The following is a 14,942-nucleotide window of genomic DNA, read 5'->3' on the forward strand; positions in this document are numbered from 1 at the left end:
GCGGCCATGGCTCACAGGCCCAGCCGCTCCGCGGCATGTGGGATCTTCCCAGACCGGGGCACAAACCCATGTCCCCTGCATCGGCAGGCGGGCTCTCAACCACTGCGCCACCAGGGAAGCCCCATGAATGTTTTTGACAGAAACAGAAACCTCTGTACTAGCTTATTAGATCATACTATTGAGATCTGTACACAGACCTGATACTTTTAGCTTTCTCTGGAAGTATAGGTGTTACTTTGCCTATGGCCATGGGTTGGGAACCTGAAAGTCAACAGGATCACACCGGTACATTCTGAGCTTCTCTTCAATCAAAAGCTCTATAAAAGATTAACTATACTAAGAGTGGCATGAGAATATGAAAATAGCTGACTACATTTCATGCTCCAGCCTCTGAATCCCAAATCCCACTATCTATTCATCCAGCTTAAGGGGCAGATATATGTAAACAGTGCCCTTCCAAAGATGCCTCATTAAATAGGTGTCCCTAAGAAAACTGGACCAAAAACATCTTACCTCCCATATGGACAAGAGTAACAGCATCTTACCTGGTCTCACTCTCTCTTCCAAGCCATCCTTTATGTAGATGTCAATCATCTTTCTAAAACAGGTCTATGACTCTCTAACTTCCATTCAAAAGACCTTCACACATAGAGAATAAAGACCAAACTCTGTATTCCATCATTTCAAAACCTCAACAACAGCTTCATCCCATTCTCCCTGCCCTGCCTCTTTCTTCCTAACATCCCTCTTCCTTTTTTTTGTTTAAATCCCTGATGGCATGTATGTTGATTCTTTAAACTGGTTGTAAACCTTGCCGGTTCCCTCATTCATGAGTTAAACAAATCATTGACTCGTGTTTTTATATAAAGTATGAGTCGTGATTTCTCCCTTTTACTGGCAAAACCTCTGTGTAACTTCATGTACGCTTACCCCTACCCTCTTGTGTCTTTGGTTCATAGTACGTTCTTTCTGTTACTAGTCTCATGTGATAACACTGCATCACAATACTGTCACCCCTGGTCACAAGAATCTGACCTTGACTTTATCCCCGGTGCTTCATACAGTGCTTTGGTGTGTTGTCAGGCACTTGACATGTTGAGTGAGATCTGGGGGAGAGGATGCAATCGTTGGGGTCTCCTGGGTTTGCAGGTTTGGGGAGGGCACATATTCCCCAGGCTTTATGACTGCCTGGGTCCTCCACCGCCCGCTTCATCCCCAACCTTACTTTCACACTACCTGCCATATTCATTTTCTACTGCTGCATAACTAGTCACCACAAACGTAGAGGCTTTAAACAATATCCGTTTATTACCTCATGGTTCTGTAGGTCAGAAGTCCAGGCAGGCTCATCTGGGTTCTGTGCTCAGGGTCCCTAGGAATCATACAATTCTGCCTCCCAGTGTCTAACAATTCTGCTAACAGTGTCACATCCAACAGAAATGAGATTCAGAAGGGCATTCTGTGCACTAAAGTTTAGGGACAGAAGCTGGCAAAAGGGGAGCCTCTTGGGGTAAAAGGACAGAGTTGTGCCTGCAAGAGCAAAGACTGACAATAAGAAACTGCTCTCCAAAGAAGAGCACTTCATGTACTTCCTATACCCACCACTTAAAAGATAACAGGCAGCTAAATGCACCTTCTGAAATCTGTCTAACATGGATAAAATTCTACAGAGGGTTGCCAGACATATTAATGAAATAATGTATCTGAAAAAACTAATTTCTAAACTATAAAGTACAAACCAAACCTGAAGTTATTACTATTCAAATGTTTCATATGTTATTAATATTTTTGTTATATAAAAGAAGAACTAACAGTTTTTGAATTCTTGCTATGCCAAGTCCTACACCTTCACATGGATTATGTCTCACAGCAACCCTCTCTGGTGAGTAGTAGTATTATTCCCATTTTATAGATGAGGAAACGGATTACCAGAAAATTTAAGAGAATTACCCCAAACTCATGCAGTCAGGAAAATAGAGCCAAGATTCAAATGCAGGTCTGTCTAGTGCCAAGCCTGTTTGTGATCATTATGCTTTTCTATGGCTGTTAAGGAAAGAGTCAGAGAGACAGTTACAATCAGGGAGAAAGACCTGAAGATGGACAGACAAATGGAGAATACGAACATGGATCCAAGCTCTGCAGGGTTGGGTTCACTAGCTAAGGTAACCTGCTCTAGTTGCAGTTTGCTTTTCACAGCTTTTCTGGAATCTTTCTGGAATTCTGTTTCATATTCCCTGTTTTCATAATGTTTGATATGAAATTAGTTCTTGAGTATTCACTTGTTCTTTATGACTTTCACTTTTTTTTCCTTGCCAAGTTGTCGGGGATACCTTCTGTGGCTGGGGCCAAGATGGAGAATTACCATACTGATTAAATTGCTATGGACAGAACAAAATTACCTCATTGGAATTAAATCAAAACCTAGCCATGACTAAATATTCCCTACTTCTATAAAAAGCAAAACAGTGGGGTTTGGAGAACAGATACATTATGAAATCTGTCTCACGGAAGGAAAACTAAAGAGAAAAAAGTGAGAAAAGGAAGCCAGTGACACGTGGGAACAGGGAGAAGGGGAAATGGTGGACTGGTAAAGCAATGATGTTGGAAATGTAGCTATCCATTTATGGGGGAAAAGTTAGCTCTTTACATCACAGGTGATTTAAAATATCACCAAGTATGTAATTAGATCTGTCGTGCCATTGTTCTACTTGATTTATTTATAAAATAATAAATAAATTCCTATATCAATATCACACTGTAAGGTTTTATATTGTATTCTGATATCTTATAGGGTAGGACTTCCCCATTGCTGTTTTTCAAAAATTTACTGGTTCCAAAGCAATGTACAGACAGAACAAAGCTGAAGGCATCATGCTCCCTGATTTCAAACTATATTATAAATTATAGCAATGAAAATAGGATAGTACACAGATCAATGCAACAGAATAGAGAGCCCAGAAGTCAACCCACACATATACGGTTAATTAATTTATGACAAAGCAGCCAAGAATATACAATGAGGAAAGGACAGTCTCTTCCCAATAAATGGTGTTGGGAAAACTGGACAGCCACACACTGAAGAATCAAACTTGACCACAATCTTACACAATAACATAAAAATTAATTCAAAACAAATTAAAGACTTGAACATGAGACCTGAAACCATAAAACTCCTAGAAGAAAACATAGGTGGCAAGCTCCTAGATATAGGTCTTGGTGATTATTTTCTGAATCTGACACCAAAAGCAACAGCAACAAAGGCAAAAATAAATAAGTGGGACTACATCATACTAAAAAGCTTCTGTACAGCAAAGGAAACCATCAACAACATGAAAAGGCAACTTACTAAATGGGAGAAAATAGTTGCAAATCATATATATGATAAGGAGCTAATATGCAAAATACAAAAAGAACCCATACAGGTCAATGGCAAGAAAAACAATCTGATTTAAAAACTGGCAGAGGATCTGAATAGACATTTTTCCAAAGAAAACATACAGGTGGCTAACAGGTATGTGAAAAGATTCTCAACATCATTAATCATCAGGGAAATGCAAATCAAACCACAAGAGATATCACCTCATATCTGTAAGAATAGTTATTATCAAAAAGGCAAGATATAACAAGTGCTGGAGAGGATGTGAAGAAAAGAGAACCTTTGTGCATTGGTGTTGGGAATGTAAATTGGTGGAGCCACCATGGAAAAGAGTATGGAGGTTCCTCAAAATATTAAAAATAGAACTACCATATGATCCAGCAATCCCATTTTTGGGTATTTAACCACAGAAAATGAAAACACTAACTCGAACAGATATATGCACCCCCGTGTTCACTGCAGCATTATTTACAGTAGTCAAGATATGGAAATAACTTAAGTGTCCACTGATGGATAAATGCATAAAGAAATCAAGGTATATATACATACAATGGAATATTATCCAGCCATAAAAATAATGAAATATTGCCATTTATGACAACATGGAGGAACCTCGAGGGAATTATACTAAGTGAAATAAGTCAGAGAAAGACAAATACCATACAACTTTTCTTATATGTAAAATCTTAAAAAAAACAAAAGAACAGGGCTTCCCTGGTGGCGCAGTAGTTGAGAGTCTGCCTGCCGATGCAGGGGACACGGGTTCGTGCCCTGGTCCGGGAAGATCCCACATGCCGCAGAGCGGCTGGGCCCGTGAGCCATGGCCGCTGAGCCTGCGCGTCCGGAGCCTGTGCTCTGCAAGGGAGAGGCCACAACAGTGAGAGGCCCGCGTACCGCAAAAAAAAAACAAAAACAAAAGAACACACAAGTTCATAGATAACAGAGAACTGATTGGTGGTTGCCAGAGGCAGGGGCTGGGGAGTGGGAAAAATGGGTGAAGGGGGTATAAATTTATTTTAATTTATTTTACTTATTTTTAAATTAATTTATTTATTTATGGCTGCATTGGGTCTTCATTGCTGCGCACGGGCTTTCTCTAGTTATGGCAAGCAGGGGTTATTCTTCGTTGTGGTGCGTGGGCTTCTCATTGAGGTGGCTTCTCTTGTTGTGGAGCATGGGGTCTAGGCACGCGGGCTTCAGTAGTTGTGGCACGTGGGCTCAGTAGTTGTGGCTCACAGGCTCCAGAGCACAGGCTCAGTAGTTGTGGTGCATGGGCTTAGTGGCTCCGCGGCATGCGGGATCTTCCTGGACCAGGGTTCGAACCCGTGTCCCCTGCATTGGCAGGCGGATTCTTAACTACTGCACCACCAGGGAAGTCCCAAATGGGTATAAATTTATTTTAAAAGAAAAAGAAAAAAAAAGAGGAAAGTGCAAAACAATATATATCGTATGCCAAATTTGTGAAAAAAATTTATTGGCTATTTTTTTCGCATTTTCTGTTCCAGATGAACTTTAGTATCAGCTGTCAAGTTTCACTTTATAATTTCAATTGAAAGTGTATCAAATTCATGGATTAATAATTTTTACACTCTTGAGTGTAAAATTTTTACACTCTTGAGACTTTGCTTCAAGGAACCTGGTATGTGTACCACTTGTTCTTTTTGTCTTTTCATAAACTTTGTGGTTTACATAATTTGGGTTTTACACATTTTTGGAAGTTTATTCCTAGATATATAATGGTTTTCGTGGCCATTGTCCATGGAATTTTTTGGCTGCTATATTTTCTAACTGATGTACAGGACAGCTAGCTTATTGAGTTCTTTTATAAGATCAAATTGTTCTTTGAATGATTTCTCGAAATTTCTAGGAAGACAGAGATACTGATTGTTCAAAAGAACAAATAGGGCTTCCCTGGTGGCGCAGTGGTTGAGAATCTGCCTGCCAATGCAGAGGACATGGGTTCGAGCCCTGGTCTGGGAAGATCCCACATGCCGCGGAGCACCTGGGCCCGTGAGCCACAACTACTGAGCCTGCGCATCTGGAGCCTGTGCTCTGCAACAAGAGAGGCCACGATAATGAGAGGCCCGTGCACCGCGATGAAGAGTGGCCCCCACTCGCCGCAACTAGAGAAAGCCCTCGCACAGAAACGAAGACCCAGCACAGTCAAAAAAAATTAATTAATTAATTTTAAAAAAACATCAAAAAAAAAAACAAATAGTTCTTACTTCCTTTACTTGTTCTTTATTAGCTAGGACCTTCAGCAAAATGTTGAATAGGGCTAGTAGTGGAAGACACTTCCTTTATTGGGCTTGCTTCTAACATTGCCCCATTCCATATGATATTTGTTATTATTTTTTGATATGTACTCTTTATCAAATAGAGAAGGTTTCCTTCTATTCTTGACTGGCTAAATATATTATTACCAATGGGTAGTGAATTTAACCAAATATATTTTGTGAATCAGTTGAAATACAGTATTCACTGGGTTGTGTTAATTTCTGGAGCATGGGGTCCTCTTTCAGGTTCATGCGGTTGTTGCTAAAATTCAGTTCATTGTGGCTGTGGGACTGAGGTACCTGCTTCTTTCTGGCTGTCACCTGGGGGTAGCTCTCATCTCCTAAAGGCCCCTGATGTTCTTTGCCATGTGGCCTCTTTACAGGCTCTCTAAAGACTCTCTAACAACATGGCAACTTGCTTCTTTGAAGCCAACAGGAGACTCTCACTTCTGACTCCTCAGATGGAGTCTTATTTATTTCTTTATTTATTATTATTATTTTTTAGGCCATAAAACACGGCATGCAGGATCTTAGTTCCCTGACCATGGATCAAACCTGTGCCTCCTGCATTGGGAGTGTGGAGTCTTAACCACTGGAATGAAGTCCCAGATGGAGTTTTATTTAATGTAAGGTAATCACAAGAGTGACATATTCTATTATATAGTCTATTCTGTTCTATATCTATGTCCTATTCTATTGTATCCTGTTCTACTTGATTTTATTCACAGTTGTCACACTTCATTGGCTATAAGCAAGTCACTCAAGGAGAAGATATTATATATTAAAGTTGTACGTAACGTGGCATACATCATGTTCTCTCATTAAAAAAATTCTCTATATTTGTGATCACACTCTTTCCAAAAAAATTCCTAAGGGTTTTTATTTGTGCCTTTATTTTTACTTACATTTGTCAGATTTTATATTTCCCAGGAACTAGTTGGTTTTGTTTTCTATGTAATTAATTTCTGCTTTATCTTCAGTCTTTAAATAATTTTTTGGATTTATTTTTAGTCTTTTTTTGTGTGTGTTTTGACTTCAATGTTTAATTCAAATTCATTGAATCTTTGAATTTTCTAGTGTTCTAACAAATGTATTGAATAGAAACACACACACATTTTCTTCCAGTATGGCTTTGACTGCATCCCAAAAGTTTCGATAACTATTTCTTCTTTTTTTTTTTTAACATCTTTATTGGAGTAGAATTGCTTTACAATGGTGTGTTACTTTCTGCTGTATGACAAAGTGAATCAGCTATATGTGAACATATATATCCCCATTACCCCTCCCTCTTGTGCCTCCCTCCAACCCTCCCTATTGCATCCTTCTAGGTAGTCACAAAGTGCCAAGCTGATCTCCCTGTGCTGTGCAGTGATTGTCACTAGCTATCTATTTTACATTTGGTAGTGTATATATGTCCATGCCACTGTCTCACTTCGTCCAGCTTACCCCTCCCCCTCCCCATGTCCTCAAGTCCATTTTCTACATCTGTATATTTATTCCTGTCCTGCCCCTAGGTCCATTAGAACCTTTTTTTTTTTTTTTCTGACTTACTTCACTCTGTATGAAAGACTCTAGGTCCATCCACCTCACTAAAAATAACTCAATTTTGTTTCTTTTTATGGCTGAGTAATATTCCATTCTACATATGTGCCACATCTTCTTTATCCATTTGTCTGTCGATGGACATTTCGGTTGTTTCCATCTCCTGGCTATTGTAAATAGTGCTGCAATGAACATTGTGGTATATGTCTCTTTTTGAATTCTGGTTTTCTCAGGGTATATGCCCAGTAGTGGGTTTGCTGGGTCATATGGTACTTCTCTTTTTAGTTTTTTAAGGAACCTCCATACTGGGCCTTCCGTGGTGGCGCAGTGGTTGAAAGTCTGCCTGCCGATGCAGGGGACGCGGGTTCATGCCCCAGTCCGGGAAGATCCCACATGCTGCGGAGCAGCTAGGCCCATGAGCCATGGCTGCTGAGCCTGCGCGTCCAGAGCCTGTGCTCCGCAATGAGAGAGGCCATAACAGTGAGAGGCCCACGTACCACAAAAAAAAAAAAAAGAAGCTCCATAGTGGTTGTATCAACTTATATTCCCACCAACAGTGCAAGAGGGTTCCCTTTTCTTCATATACTCTCCAGGATTTATTGTTTGTAGATTTTTTGATGATGGCCATTCTGACCAGGATGAGGTGTTACCTGACTGTAGTTTTGATTTGCATTTCTCTAATGATTAGTGATGTTAAGCATCCTTTCATGTGTTCTTGCCAATCTGTATACCTTCTTTGGAGAAATGTCTATTTAGGTCTTCTGCCCATTTTTGGATTGGGTTGTTTGTGTTTTTGATATTGAGCTGCAAGAGCTGCTTGTATGTTTTTGAAATTAATCCCTTGTCAGTTGCTTCATTTGCAAATATTTTCTCCCATCCTGAGGGTTGTCTTTTAGCCTTGTTTATGGTTTCCTTTGCTGTGCAAAAGCTTTTAAGTTTCATTAGGTCCCATTTGTTTGTTTTTATTTTTATTTCCATTTCTCTAGGAGGTGGGTCAAAAAGGATCTTGCTGTGATTTATGTCATAGAGTGTTCTGCCTCTGGTTTCCTCTAAGAGTTTGATAGTGTCTGGTCTTACATTTAGGTCTTTAATCCATTTTGAGTTTATTTTTGTGTATGGTGTTAGGAAGTGTTCTAATTTCTTTCTTTTACATGTAGCTGTCCAGTTTTCCCAGCACAACGTATTGAAGAGACTAACTCTTCTCCACTATATATTCTTGTCTCCTTTGTCAAAGATAAGGTGACCATATGCACATGGGTTTATCTCGGGGCTTTCTATCCTGTTCCACTGATCTATATTTCTGTTTTTGTGCCAGTCCATACTGTCTTGATTACTGTAGCTATGTAGTATAGTCTGAAGTCAGGAAGCCTGATTCCTCCAGCTCCGTTTTTCTTTCCCAAGATTGCTTTGGCTATTCGGGGTCTTTTGTGTTTCCATGCAAATTGTGATTTTTTTTTTGTTCTAGTTCTGTGAAAAATGCCATTGGCAGTTTATTAGGGATTGCATTGAATCTATAGATTGCTTTGGGTAGTAGACTCATTTTCACAATATTGATTCTTCCAATCCAATAACATGGTATATCTCTCCATCTGTTTGTATTATCTTTAATTTCTTTCATCAGCGTCTTATAGTTTTCTGCATACAGGTCTTTTGTCTCCTAGGTAGGTTTATTCTTAGGTATTTTATTCTTTTTGTTGCAATGGTAAATGGGAGTTGTTCCATAATTTCTCTTTCAGAATTTTCATCGTTAGTGTATAGGAATGCAAGAGATTTCTGTGCATTAATTTTGTATCCTGCTACTTTACCAAATTCATTGATTAGCTCTAGGAGTTTTCTGGTAGCATACTTAGGATTCTCTATGTACAGTATCATGTCATCTGCAAACAGTGAAAGCTTTACTTCTTTTCTGATTTGGATTCCTTTTATTTCTTTTCCTTCTCTGATTGCCACGGCTAAAACTTCCAAAACTATGTTTACCAGTAGTGGTGAGAGTGGGCAACCTTGTCTTGGTCCTGATCCTAGAGGAAACTGTTTCAGTTTTTCACCATTGAGAACAATGTTGGCTGTGGGTTTGTCACATATGGCCTTTATTATGTTGAGGTAGGTTCCCTCTATGCCTACTTTCTGGAGAGTTTTTATCATAAATGGGTGTTGAATTTTGTCAAAATATTTTTCTGCATCTACTGAGATTATCATATGGTTTTTATCCTTCAATTTGTTAATATGGTGTATCACATTGATTGATTTGCGTATACTGAAGAATCCTTGCCTTCCTGGGATAAACCCCACTTGATCATGGTGTACGATCTTTTTAATGTGCTGTTGGATTCTGTTTGCTAGTATTTTGTTGAGGAGTTTTGCATCTATGTTCATCAGAGATTTTGGCCTGTAGTTTTCTTTTTTGTGACATCTTTGCCTGGTTTTGGTATTGGGGTGATGGTTGCCTCATAGAATGAGTTTGGGAGTGTTCCTCCCTCTGCTATATTCTGGAAGAGTTTGAGAAGGATGGATGTTAGTTCTTCTCTAAATGTTTGATAGAATTCACCTGTGAAGCTATCTGCTCCTGAGCTTTTGTTCGTTGGACGATTTTTAATCACAGTTTCAATTTCAGTGCTTGTGATTGGTCTGTTTATATTTTCTATTATATCCGGGTTCAGTTTCAGAAGGTTGTGCTTTTCTCAGAATTTGTCCATTTCTTTCAGGTTGTCCGTTTTATTGGCATAGAGTTCCTTGTAGTAATCTCTCATGATCCTTTATATTTCTGGAGTGTCAGTTGTTATTTCTTTTTCATTTGTAATTCTGTTGATTTGAGTCATCTTTTTTTCTTGATGAGTCTGGCTAATGTTTTATCAATTTTATCTTCTCAAAGAAACAGCTTTTAGTTTTATTGATCTCTGCTATTGTTTCCTTCATTTATTCTTCTTTTATTTCTGACCTGATCTTTATGATTTCTTTCCTTCTGATAAATTTGGTTTTGTTTTGTTTTGTTTTTTGTGGTACACGGGCCTCTCACTGTTGTGGCCTCTCCCCTTGTGGAGCACAGGCTCCGGACGCGCAGGCTCAGCTGCCATGGGTCACGGGCCTAGCCGCTCCACAGCATGTGGGATCTTCCCCGACTAGGGCACGAACCCATGTCCCGTGCATCAGCAGGTGGACTCTCAACCACTGCGCCACCAGGGAAGCCCCGGGGGGCTTTTTGTTGTTCTTCTTCTTCCTCTAATTGCTTTAGGTGTAAGTTTAGGTTGTTTGAGATTTTTCTCGATCTTTGAGGTAGGATTGTATTGCTATAAACTTCCCTCTTAGAACTGCTTTTGCTGCATCTCATAGGTTTTGGGTCGTCATGTTTTCAATATCATTTGTTTCTAGGTATTTTTTGATTTCCTCTTTGATTTCTACAGTGATCTCTTGGTTATTTAGGAGCATATTGTTTAGCCTCCATGAGCTTGTATTTTTTACAGTTTTTTCCCTGTAATTGATATCTAGTCTCATAGCGTTGTGGTCGGAAAAGAAACTTGATATGATTTCAATTTTCTTAAATTTACCGAGGCCTGATTTGTGACCCAAGATATGATCTATCCTGGAGAATGTTCCATAAGCAGTTGAGAAGAAAGTGTATTCTGTTGTTTTGGAATGGAATGTCCAAAAATATCAATTAAGTCCATCTTGTCTAATGTGTCATTTAATGCTTGTGTTTCCTTATTTATTTTCATTTTGTATGATCTGTCCATTGGTGAAAATGGGGTGTTAAAGTTCCCTACTATTATTGTGTTACTGTCGATTTCCCCTTTTTTTGGCTTTTAGCATTTGCCTTATGTATTGAGGTTTTATGTAAATATTTATTGTGCATAAATATTTACAATTGTTGTATCTTCTTTTTGGATTGATCCCTTGATCATTAAGTGGTGTCCTTCTCTATCTCTTGTAATAGTTTTTATTTTAAACTCTCTTTTGTCTGATATGAGAATTTCTATTCCACCTTTCTTTTGATTTCCATTTGCATGGAATATCTTTTTCCATCCCCTCACTTTCAGTCTGTATGTGTCCCTAGGTCTGAAGTGGGTCTCTTGTAGACAGCATATGTCTGGGTCTTGTTTTTGTATCCATTCAGCCAGTCTATGTCTTTTGGTTGGAGCATTTAATCCATTTACATTTAAGGTAATTATCAATATGTATGTTACTATTACCATTTTCTTAATTGTTGTGGGTTTGTTTTTGTAGGTCTTTTCCTTCTCTTGTGTTTCTTGCCTAGAGAAGTTCCTTTAGCATTTGTTGTAAAGCTGGTTTGGTGGTGCTGAATTCTCTTAACTTTTGCTTGTCTTAAAGTTTTAATTTCTCCACCAAATCTGAATGAGATCCTTGCTGGGTAGAGTAACCTTGGTTGTAGGTTTTTCCCTTTCATCACTTTAAATATGTCCTGCCACTCCCTTTTGGCTTGCAGAGTGTCTGCTGAAAGATCAGCTGTTAACCTTATGGGGATTCCCTTGTATGTTATTTGTTACTTTCCCCCTGCTGCTTTTAGGATTTTTTCTTTGTATTTAATTTTTGATAGTTTCATTAATACGTGTCTTGGTGCGTTTCTCCTTGGTTTTATTCTGTATGAGACTCTGTGCTTCCTGGGCTTGATTGACTATTTCCTTTCCCATGTTAGGGAAGTTTTCAACCATAATCTCTTCAAATATTTTTTCAGACCCTTTCTTTTTCTCTTCTTCCTCTGGGGCCCCTATAATTTGAATGTTGTTGCTTTAATGTTGTCCCAGAGGTCTCTGAGACTGTCCTCAATTCTTTTCATTCTTTTTTCTTTATTCTGCTCTGTGGCAGTTATTTCCACTATTTTATCTTCCAAGTCACTTATCCGTTCTTCTGCCTCAGTTATTCTGCTATTGATTCCTTCTACAGAATTTTTAATTTCATTTATTGTGTTGTTCATCATTGTTTGTTTCATCTTTAGTTCTTCTAGGTCCTTGTGAAACATTTCTTGTATTTCCTCCATTCTATTTCCAAGATTTTGGGTCATCTTTAGTGGCATTACTCTGAATTCATTTTCAGGTAGCCTGCTTATCTCCTCTTCATCTGTTTGGTCTGGTGGGTTTTTACCTTGCTCCTTCATCTGCTGCATATTTGTCTTCTCATTTTGTTTAACTTACTGTGTTTGGGGTCTCCTTTTCGCAGGCTGCAGGTTCGTAATTCCCATTGTTCTTGGCCTCTGCCCCCAGTGGGTGAGGTTGGTTCAGTGGCTTGTATAGGCTTCCTGGTGGAGGGGACTGGTGCCTGTTTTCTGGTAGGTGGGCTTGGATCTTGTCCTTCTGGTGGGCATGGCCGCATACAGTCATGCGTTTTGGGGTGTCTGTGAACTTAGTATGACTTTAGGCAGCCTCTCTGCTAATGGGTAGAGTTGTGTTCCTGTCTTGCTAGTTGTTGGCATGGGGCATCCAGCACTGGAACTTGCTGGCTGTTTAGTGGAGGTGGTTCTTAGTGTTGAGATGGAGATCTCTGGGAGAGCTCTCGCTGATTGATTTTACATGGGACAAGGAGGTCTCTGGTCGTCCAATGTCCTAGACCCGGCTCTCCCACCTCAGAGGCTCAGGTCTGATACCCAGCCAGAGCACCAAGACCCTGCCAGCTACATGGTTCCAAACAAAAGGAAGGGGAAAAAAGGAAAAAAACCCACAAACAGGGAGAACCCCAAACCAAACGGTAAAAGCAAAAAAAAATTTTTTTAATAAAAAATATATTTAAAAGTAATTTAAAAATAAAAGAGAGCAACCAAACCAATAAACAAATCCTCCAATGATAGCAAGCACTAAAAAGTAAACTAAGATATACATAAAAACCAGAAACAAATCAGATGCAGAAAGCAAACCACAAGTCTACTGTTGCTCCCAAAGTCCACCACCTCAATTTTGGGAACATTCATTGTCTATTCAGGTATTCTACAAATGCGGCATTCATCAAGTTGATTGTGGGTATTTAATCTGCTGCTCCTGAGGCTGCATGGAGAAATTTCCTTTTCTCTTCTTTGTTTGCACAGCTCCTGGTGTTCAGCTTTGGTTTTGACCCCACCTTTGCGTGTAGGCCACCCTCAGGCAGAGAGGGGGTTAAAGCAGCAGGTGATTAGGGTTCTCTTGCTCACTCAGGCCAGGGAGAGGGAGGGGTATGGTAGTCATAACTGGAATGCGGGGGGAGCCTGCGCCGGCAGAGGCTGGCGTGACATTGCAAGAGCATGAGGAGTGCCGTGTATTCTCCCGGGGAAGTTGTCCCTGGATCACAGGACCCTGGCAGTGGCGGGCTGCACAGGCTCCCAGGGTGGGTGGTATGGATAGTGACCTGTGCTTGCACACAGGATTCTTGGTGGCAGCGTTAGTGTTTCATGCCTGTCTCTGTGGTCCAAGCTAATAGCTGCAACTCACACCTGTCTCTGGAGCTCACTTAGGTGGTCCTCTGCCTTTTGTGGGCACACAGGACAGGAAGCCCCTCTCCTCACACACCCTGAAACAATGGTCTCTTGCCTCTTAGGCAGGTCCAGACTTTTTCCCGGACTCCCTCCTGGCTAGCTGTGGCTCACTAGCCCCCTTCAGGCTGTGTTCACACAGCCAACCCCAGTCCTCTCCCTGGGATCTGAACTCCAAAGCCTGAGCCTCAGCTCCCATCCCCCACCCACCCTGGTGGGTGAGCAGACAAGTGTCTCAGGTTGGTGAGTGCTGGTCAGCACCAATCCTCTCTGCGGGAATCTCTCTGCTTTGCCCTCTGCACCCCTGTTGCTGCGCTCTCCTCTGTGACTCTGAAGTTTCTCTTCCCCTGCCACACCCCGTCTCCACCAATTAAGGGGCTTCCTCGTGTGTGTAAACCTTTCCTCCTTCACAGCTCCCTCCCACTGGTGCAGGTCTCGTCCCTATTCTTTTGTTTCTGTTTTTTCTTTTGCCCTACCCACGTACGTGGGGAGTTTCTTGCCTCTTGAGAGGTCTGAGGTCTTCTGCCAGCATTCAGTAGGTGTTCTGTAGGAGCTGTTCCACGTGTAGATATATTTTTGATGTATTTGTGGGGAGGAAGGTGATCTCCACGTCTTACTCCTCCGCCATCTTGAAGGTCTCATTGATAACTCTTTCTTTTAACGTTTTTCATTTCTAAAGAGTTTGTGCAAGGAGAACAACAGGAGCAGCAGCTGCTCTCCCTCTGTGTCCCACATTTCAGACAGCTATTTTCTTCCAGTCTGAGTCCAGAGAACTGATAAACTCTCCCACAAATGGCCTGCATTCCCCAAGAGTATCTGCCTTTTAAAAGTGGATACAGCAGAGAAGAGGAGAAAAACCTTAATGTAAAGAAAGGAATGGATGGGTGATTTTGAAATTCTAAGCTGAGAGGGAAGTAATGGAGTGGGAAGAAGAGAAAGGTGGTAGACCTCTGGTGTCTCTAAGACACCATAATTAGGAAAACAGTCATGCTGCTTTATATACAAGGAAGATACATACTCTTGCTGACTGAGGCTTCTCAGACACAGGTGTTCCAGAAAGGTGAGAACTTGGGACCCAAGAAGAATTGCTTCTCTGTGCAGTGTACAGAACTGGCAAAGCAGTGGCAAATTTGCTAGTGAGCTACCATCGCTCTTAGGCAAACTCTGACAGAAAGAATACAAGTGCTCGAGCAAAATGGTTTTATTCTTTCAACAATTAGTTTGTTTCATTGGAATATAAACACTGTGGAGCTGAAACAAAAAATACTAGACATTCTCTCCATCGTTCTAGTTTTGAATT

Source organism: Delphinus delphis, chromosome 14, assembly GCF_949987515.2.
Source record: "Delphinus delphis chromosome 14, mDelDel1.2, whole genome shotgun sequence".
Lineage (NCBI taxonomy): Eukaryota > Metazoa > Chordata > Mammalia > Artiodactyla > Delphinidae > Delphinus > Delphinus delphis.